Raw genomic sequence first — 9,483 nt, 5'->3', positions numbered from 1 at the left:
CACAAGCCTCTGTTTTTGAACATTGTAGGAAATCAGTTGTAAGAAGTGTTACTTTCACTCAATATAAAATTTGCTATTGGGGGTGAAGCTGGTACTTGATAGAGAGGACAGTTTTCTGTTATCCACACAGGTTCTGATCTCTGGCCTGACGACATAATGGGAACACATTATGAACTTGTCACTGTGGACAGTCACAAATATAAAGTGTAAAGAGAAAGAGTGTTTTAAAGACATTTTCACCTCTGGAAGGGTCTGATCCTTGGTGACAGAAGTGGGACGGCTGAGACCTGCAGTCAGCAACATTCTGAAAATGCATCCTGCATAACTGCTATCCTATTTTTCCCATGCCCATGATTCCTAGGGATGAAATTAGCCTCTTCCATTCAACCACATGAGAAGAACCAGGTCGCATCAACCTGATGTGAGGGACCAGGTTGCACCAGATGTGCAGCCTTTGGCATTCTCTGTGGCTGCATCCCTCTACAGTGATCCTCTACCTCCTCCTGGGACCCATTTTGGAACCTATCATACGTACATAAGTCTCAAACATAGTGAAAGGACATTAAATAACGTAAGGGAAGGACAAAGATGAGGTGTAGACTTTTAGCCAGCATGGGATTTCACTGCAAGACAGATCTCTGTTAGAAAGTGTAAATGCAGAATTTGGCTCACCCATTTGTGGTTTTGTGTCTGCTGAATAGCATGGTAGCCACTAAGTGTTCAACTATAGACTAACTTCTGCTTTACTTACCTTTTAACTAAAAAGATACATTTTTGAGTATTTTTCTAACATACACATTCATAATTAGCAGATAATATTCTAGCATTTGTAAGAACTAAAATCCAAGTGGCAGCACAAACTGGCTCTGTCATTCAAGTACCATTAAATCGGGGTGGGGGGGGAGGGGGGAAGAGGGGTGTTGCCATTTATGTGAACATGCATCATAAAGCAACACAAATATAACACAAGGTGAGACACGTGCTTTATCACTGCAAAGCAGAGCCTGGATAACCATGGATCCTAAATTGCACTACAGACTTTCCAGTGCGGTCAGGAGGAGACATTTCTGTGTTGAGACAAGGCCAACATATCCTCCAGTTGTGTACAGCAGCATAAAAATACTTTGCCAGCAAGGCTCACTTTGCTTGCCAGATCAGCATTTTTCCCTGGCATAAACTTGCCCAAGTGCATTATTTACAGAAATAGCAGACAACTCAACTTCAAGAGGACCTTTGGGACAGGTCCTCAGGCAACAGAGGCAGCTTCTCTGTACTGACAGTGTTGGGTTTACTCACACTGAAGATACGGTCTGAAAAGGACATGGCAAATGCGGGAGGGGGGGTTTCAAAAAAAACACCCTGGATATTCACACCTGCAGATCTTTCCAAGCCAATGTGTCCCACAAGCATAAACATAGTCTTGCGTGTGGGACATAGCCGTGATCAGGCTGGCACGGGAGGAACTGACAGCCAGAGACAAACAAGACCTACAAGATACCAGACATCAGTCTTGCACTTGAAACAGCCTTGCACGATGCAGGCGTATACATACCACAGGCATTTTCATCAGGGAAAGCTTTTAGAAGTACCTGGTCTGAAACACTCTGTGAGAAGTGGATCCAAAAATAAAAGATCTCCTCATAAGCTGCTTCTTGGAACAACTCTCACATGAAGACCAAGCTTGGCAGATTTGTGGCTGATGTGCTGGGTTGTGACATCTGAAGTCAGATTGTAACTTGACATGAGAGATCCAATCTGACAGCATGCATCAGCTTAAGATGCAGCAACTGAAGTCTTAAGAATATGTTTTTCTCTTTGCTCTGCAGTTTTGACAAAAGCTCCACTTACAGAAATGGCCCATCAGGTACTCCCTGCCTCTGCTCTTGGCTGGCTTTGACAGGCTCGGTCACAGGCTCCCGGGCCACTGTTCGTAGAGAAACGTGATGCATTTGGGGGCATTTCGCAATATGTTCCTATTTGAATGCCCAGATCACTGACTACGTTTCCTTGAGGATAATACATTCAAATTAAAGCAACGCCTGTAAAAGTGACAGATCAAAGGACCTAGAGTGCAATGTACCAGCTCCGTCCCCTCCCTTTCGCAGCCGTTTGATTTACTGAGGAGGAGAGGTTTTACCTGCAGATAGCAGCCCCAGCCCCATGCCTTCGGCCAGGCTTGTTCCCACTGTGATGCCATGTTCCCTTATCCCACCGAACCATCACTGAACCAAATTACCTTCTCCATCCACAACGCATGAAGCTTGCCACCACACATGAAGCATCCTCTTTCAATTAAGGCTATTTTGTAGCATCCCTCATGTGCAGCAACTTCCATTCTATCAATACGTGAAGGAGACTAAGCAGACACAATTTGCATCCCAAAGAGCCAGAGATGGGAGCTAAATCAGAGATATATATGATAACTTTCGGTTAGTTAAACCCTTTTCATTACACCAGCATAGATCCCCGCTGACTTATCCATTAGTACATTAGGTATAATTATGTCAAGAGAAAACTAGCTGAGCCTAAAAAGACAGTAAAACCTACTGACGAGCAATTTGCACCAACTTGCTTTTTAGCATCTGAATTCGTTTTGGGAAGCGTGGAAGTTCAAGATCTCCTTTTCCACCTGCAGAACATTCTCACTCAGACCTTTATGGTGGCTCTGACCCCAGAAGACCATCTGGGAGGCTGTCCAATGACTGCAGCCTTTGGCTGCTCACATGTAAACACCAGAATTTTGTTAATTCTCGGTACCCAAGATTGTCTTCATTAGTATGGAAGTGACCAAAACAGAAAAAATAAAGGCTGCTAGTGAAGAATTCTTTCCACTTACTTGGTGCAGCTTCAAATATTACGAAAAGCCCAAGAGCGGCTGATGACATCAGCTACCCTGCACTGAGGCAAAGTGATTTATAGGGAAAAAGCTTCTGGACAGAACAACACTGGCATCAGTCAAGGGTAAAGTGAAAAAAATCTTTCACTCAGTGGTGAGCAAGTAACCCAGCTCAGCGGCTGGTCATAACAAAACTCTTGACCTCATCTCGTATTTAACTTTCCAAGGGAAGTTTTGATGGCATCCAAGACTGGGTATGTTTGAACAGGATCACAGACATACCGGCTCTTTCCTGGATAAACTATGTGAAGCTGGAGAACAGCATCTGCCCTAAACAACAAAATGACATAAAAATCAGTCACATCCTCATCCCTATATTATCATGATTATAAAATACACTCGGGTAAACACTACATGGAGCAATCTCATCAAATTCACTGCTAGGATTTTTTGTGCCTTCCACTGTTTTTTCCTGTCTATGAAGACCACAAACAGTGTTTCTGTGCTAATTCACTTGTGTCTTCATAGGGGCAAAAAGAAGAGACAGGAAACATGACAAAGAGAACAGCTATGGAGGGAGTAATACAACCAACTTCAAAATCATTTTGGTCCCCCATCCTACCCTCTCCTGCTCCAAGCTGCCATGACTGAAAAACGTGCCCTCAGAAAGAGCAATTTTAGACCATTGCTTTATGTGCTCTGTTGTTCACCCTTTTTTTGTATTTCTTTCAAATATTGTAATTCATACAGCAGAGAGAAGAGATTTGGAGGGTAACTTTTTAATGATACACTCATAAGCTTAAGCTTATATTGATAACTGGTTTTGAGCAGCAACTGTGTTATTTGCAAAAAAAAAAAAGTAGAAACCAATTTAGGGAATTAGGAAACAATTAACCCTTAGGGCATAAGCGCTGCTATTAGGCATCAGCCCACCCTGGGCACACCATGAGGAACCTTATCTGCAGGAGATCAGAGGGATGGGAAAGGAAAATTGCATGTCCATTCCCAGAAAATTAAACACCAATTTGAAAACTCATCATGTGTTTTTAAAGCTATCTGAAAACATTAAGTGTGCAAGGAGAACCCTGGGACAAAGCGCTTCTCCAAGCAGGGGCTGTACTTCAAACACTACTTGTGCCGGTGGAAATTTATTCACCTTTGGGTCCTTGAGCAGCCCATAGTGGGAGGACCCCCAGCCTTTCATTGCTGCATCCTGGCCCAGCTGGTTGTCAGTGTTAGGTGGAAAAGAGCAGACATTTTGCATCACGTGCATGATCCGATCCTCAGCTGGGATAAGCTGTCAGAAGCTCCTTTGAAAGAAGCTGTGATATTTCACACCCACAGAGATGCTGCCTCTCTGGGGACAGACAGCTTTTTTCCCAGAAACTCATATATCATCACGATAACTGAATTCAAAATGAAATATGAGTGTTGAGCAGGCCCACGGAGCATGACCACTAGCAGATATAACCCAGCTTACCTGGGCTGCCTTCAGCATCTCATAAATGTTTGGTCCTGGTGGCATTTGCTGCACTTCTCTCACAAGAATCTTCAGTACACATACTGTAGCTTAAATCTCCAAGACAATTTCTAACCCACATGAACTATCATGAGAAACATCACCATGTACCAAGCAGCCCATGCAGCAGTTCTGGATAGATTTTGGGGTAATGTTTTGAGGTGAAAACAAGGTTTTCAGCTTGGGCAGACACCCACTGCCTCCCTGAAGTCTGTCCCTCCCTACAGTTAACAAGGACACAGCATAAGAAACATACTGCATTAACCATACTCCAGCTTCCTACAAGTACAGACCCACAAGACAACCATGTTTTGCCTTTTCTGCTCAAGGGAGGAACCCACTGTGGATGCAGCAGACCCAAGCACAAAGCGCCGGGAGCTGAGAAGACAAGAAGACAGGCAGTGGTCCCAAGCCCTGATAGCCCTGGTATGTTGCTGCTGCTGTTGTTCTGCTTTACAGTGCAATTGCCAAAATGTAAAAGGAAACAAGTTTTCTGCATGAGAAATATGTTTCTAGCGCAGACGAGGAAAGAATACTTCATTGTTTTAAAGAATAGTTAGAAAATTGGATATTTCTGAAAAATGAGCCCTGTGAATATAAACCAGCCGAGTCCCTGAAGGCCTGCAGTTTCCCAAGGAAACCTCTATGAATCTTGCCAAGCACACAGTATGAATAATTCCTAAAACAATTACTGGGTGAAGTAAATAGGTGGCTCAACAATTTAAAGTACGTGTGTGTGAGGGTGAGGGACTAATTGCAGGGAGACAAATCTGAGCCAGGTGCTGCTCCAGTCCTAGGGTTAAAGGTTGAACTTGATGATCTTAAAGGCCTCTTCCAACCTAAATGATTCTATGAGTCTATGATTCCCTGAGGTTTGGTGACATCTCACTGAGACTCCAACCATCCCGCGAGGACACAGGCAGTGGGATGTACTGGCAGCAGACCCCCAGCATCACTGCCATCAAGCCCTGGCACTCCCTGGAGCAAAGCCTGGCCCTTTGGTTACGTTACATAGTGATTTTGAGATGCTAATAAGTTAAGAGGTGCTCCAAATCCAGAAGGCATAACACATCATTTAGCGCTAATGACAATGGGGCTGCGCCTGCACTTTGTCACCCTCAGAAGGGACCAAAGAAATTATTCCTCCACACAAGGCCAGGGGGAAGAAGGGATACAAGGAGCAAGGGATTCCCTAATATCTGCTGAGAAGGCTGTAATTTCCTGAGCAAGAATCATAAGAGAAATTACTTTCATATCAAAGATACACAGGGGGTTATAAATATTTATGTAAAACTTGCAAAAAATAAATGGTACTGAATAAATAAAATATTTTTTAAAACAGTTAAAAAATGACAAGTGCACATGGGATTATTTTTTTTTTTTCTGATCCTAGAAGCATTCATGCAGATCTGGCAGTGCTGTACCTCACTTGTATAAATCATTGTAAGAGATACTGGAGAGGGAATAAAGGTCCAGATTAAAGAGCTGTGTTAAGTGTTTCCATCCCACTGTGCTCTACAGGTCCTTGTTGTCCCTCCTCTGCCCTCCCAGCAGGTCCTTATGCACATGATGTTTCTCTGCCAACATAAAGAGAGCAAGAAAACATTGCCTCAGCAAGTTCAGCACTCATACAGAAAATAATTTACTTAATGTAGGGCAGAATTAGGAAGACTCGAATCGCCTTGTCCCGGTCCAAGTACTCGGAAAAGGCTTCTGTGGCCTCTGGGACAACATTTCTGGGGAACATTTCTCTCCAAAGCTCAGCTCCTGCAAAAGATCCGAGTTTAAAGGCCAGCTACATGGGCTATTAATAAATCCAGTGCACAATGATTTTAGGCACAACTCTGCTACGTGCACATTAGCATTTGCTTATGCAGCTGGGATGGAGGCATCCTGCAAACCTTTTCCCTTCTGTTTGCATGCCCCCTGGGCAGCACACTTGAGTGGCTACACAACTAGCTCCAGAGCACACTGCAAACCAAGCTGGCCTCATTATTAATATTCGGTTTTTTTCCTCCACTCCTTCTTGGTGGGTCAACCAGAGACAGCTCTGCCTGTCCAGGCTGTTAAGGAGCCAGCAGCAGCTCTGCGAATATCAGCCCCTTTAAAATTACCAGCTGAAGCAATTTGGTGAAAGCATTTGCAGATTTCACGAAAATCAAATCTGTTTGCCATAATAATAATAATAATAATAACAACAATAACAATAATAATAGTAGTAGTAGTAGTAGTAATAATAGTAGTAGTAATAATAATAGTAGTAATAATAATAATAATAGCAGTTTATATCAACACCTGATAAAGTCCTATGAGATTTAGAAGTTTAGACAATGAAGTGGAATATCATCAGTCCAGGAGAATAATTTGGTACTTTGTTCTTTACCTTTCACTTGAGCTTTATGGTGCATTTTTAACAGCAATGGAAACCACTGCAAAGCATCACAGTGTCTTGTGGGTGTGTAAGAACATGCTCTGAGCTCTTTTCCTCTGAGGAGATCTGCATGCAACAAAAAACAAAACAAATAAAAATATATCTTATTCAGAATTTTTTGCCAAAATACTTGAGTCTTTTCCCTGGCTTCCCAGAGATCCCATGATGGGGCAACTGTGCCAAGGGGCTGCTTGCAGCCTTTTTAGCTCCCTATACAGGGAAGAAATACAGGGGCAAAACCAATAACACAACAAAGATCTGAATGTATGTCTGAACAAAAATCTCAAGTTTCACCTTAGAAGTGTCATGAACAAAACAGCCACAGCAGCTCGTTCAAAGCCTGGCAGCTCCGGACACTCCTGTGAGATCTGGTCCGAGTGCCTGGCCGCTGCCATGCCCCTGAAGGTACCAGGACTGGGGGGCTGGGGGGGGACAATTTACTGTTGTTCATATAAATATGTGTTGCTTATGCAAAAGAGTTCTAATCCAAGTGTCTGTCAGCAGTTCCTAGCACTGAGCTTTGAGAATGCAAAGGGAAAAAAAAAAATCTCTGGTTTTTTCTCAGAACTGAGCAAAAGGAGTATTTTGCTTTAAACCCAATATTTCAGTCCGCTCTGTTTCGATCTGCTCAGCATTAGCTCCATGCAGACTGTGTTTTCCTTCTCTCTCAGTTTCAGTATACAGTTAGGTGAGTAATATAATCTATAAATAAAATATTTTTATCATCTGAATGTCATTAGGAGGCTTAGAATTTGTGCCGCTAGATCTAACCTATCACAGATTATCCAGGGCAGATGTTATTTAAGATCTGTAGTAACTATGATCATATGGGTTAAAATTAAGAGAGGGTATAATGAGCTTCTTAAATAGCAGGGAATATCACTATGGGAAAGATCCTATATTTTTTTTAAGTATCCCAGCTGCCTGACTCAAGGGTTCATGATACTCCACCCAAACAGTTCATTCTTCCACACTTCATTACTCTTAGCCTTTTGTACATTTAAAAATATATATATGTATAATCTCTTCTATTCTACCATTATCAGGACATCATTAGAGCGTACAGCTCATTAGACTTCGTAGCTTCATGTCTATAACCAAGCTATTAGACAGAAATTGCTATTTCCACAAGCGCTCTGAGCTAGCATCCTAACTTCTGGGACGAAAAGAAGCAGGAGGAATGTTAATTTCCATGGTGGATCAAAGAAAGATCTCTCTTCTGTGGGATCTGCTCCTGGGTCTGAGAGGGGAACAGCAACGTAGCATGAGGAGGAGACTAACAATCACTGAATCACCGGTAGAGAGCTGCCATTTGAAACTCTAGGGATCCACCGCATTCTAAAAGCCAGGACAAGAAAACAATTTTCTGCAAAAATGTATTTAAGACAAATGACATCTTACACACCCACACGCCAACCTAAGAGGGTTAACAGTACTAAATATCATTCATAATGATGTCTTATTGTTATTTGTACCTCAATGAAATTCCGTTTACTGGCAGAACAGATGCACATCTTGTTTTGACCACTGCAATTAAAAAGAATAGCACCCTCCAGCTGATGTTGATGAAAACATTGGAGTTACTCCATAGATGGAAGCTTGGATGCCCAGATTTCTGAACACTTACAGATAAAATCAGAACCTAAGTCCCTTTAATTACTGTATTAAATCCCATATTGTATTCTTTGAGCCTAGATTAAATTTGATCAGTTTTTACATAAGTATGACCAAAAGAAAGTCAATAATAAATGTGAGATCCTCACAAAGAAATAGAGACAGAAAAGGAAAACACAGCCAAGGACTATTTGTGAGTGGAAAATCCCTCCTGTGATGGAAGCGTGGGTTGGTGGCCTCCGCCACATCGCTCCCCACCGCAGACACCAGTGCCAGCGCTCATCTCAGCATCAGCCAGATGGAGAGGGACTTCCACAGGGTTTTCCCCAAATCCCTTACCTGGGCTTACCTTATACTTTCACGGTCCTGTGGCTTTATAAAATTCAGGTTTGAAAAGGCCCCTCTCCCAGTGTGAGGGGTGCAGTGAAGCTGGTTTTGCCCTCCGTGCAGCCTACCCACTCCCTTCCTGGGCCATCGCTGCCACCACGAGGTGCCTCCTTCACCAGGACTTTCTGCCCTGGTTTGCGGTAAAGTCACATACATTTTCTCACGACTCCTGTGTTACTCCTTGTGGAAGGCAAAGCAAAAGAAACAAATGTTTATTGTGGCTTTAATGGCTACTTATTTTATTACAGTCAATTGCAAACTCCCCGGAGCGGTGTGGTGATGAACGCACATCTCTGCTAACGAGTAGCAATTAGGAAAAACAGGTAGCACCATCTACAAAGACAGACCCCCTCTTTTCAGTAAGATTAGATGACACTAGAGTCCATAGCGGTCCCCATAGCAGTGCATGGGAGTTGGGTCCCAGCATGGGGAGGATGCCCCAGCTCCAAAAACCCAGCGTGCCGCTGCCTGGGTGCAGCACCACCAGGAGTAAACCCCAGGAGGGAGCAGCAACCAAAGGCAGTGGCTGCTGGTCCCTGTGGGCCAAGACGGCTATTTGGAAATAAAATAAAACTAGATTAGAGACACTACATGTTTCCTCCAGAAACCTGAGTGAGCGGTCAGCAGGGCAGAGCACGTTTCAAATGCTGCTCCACAAGCACTGGCAATTAAAAACCTTGGTTGAGTGTGTAAAAC

At 43.2% G+C, this 9,483-nt stretch overlaps 1 long non-coding RNA gene across 1 annotated transcript; it reads right to left on the bottom strand.

Annotated features, from left to right (window-relative positions):
• Nucleotides 1-5,637: 5,637 nt before the first annotated feature.
• Nucleotides 5,638-8,962, bottom strand: LOC130155176 (uncharacterized). The gene is made up of 3 exons (XR_008823937.1): nt 8,750-8,962; nt 6,739-6,852; nt 5,638-5,932 (listed from the first exon to the last, which is right to left on the bottom strand). It is a non-coding gene; the product is annotated as an uncharacterized LOC130155176 (long non-coding RNA).
• Nucleotides 8,963-9,483: the final 521 nt, after the last annotated feature.

This window comes from Falco biarmicus, chromosome 9 (genome assembly GCF_023638135.1).
Source record: "Falco biarmicus isolate bFalBia1 chromosome 9, bFalBia1.pri, whole genome shotgun sequence".
Lineage (NCBI taxonomy): Eukaryota > Metazoa > Chordata > Aves > Falconiformes > Falconidae > Falco > Falco biarmicus.
The sequence above is the reverse complement of the archived record's forward strand: the minus strand, read 5'-3'. Positions and strand labels throughout refer to the sequence as shown.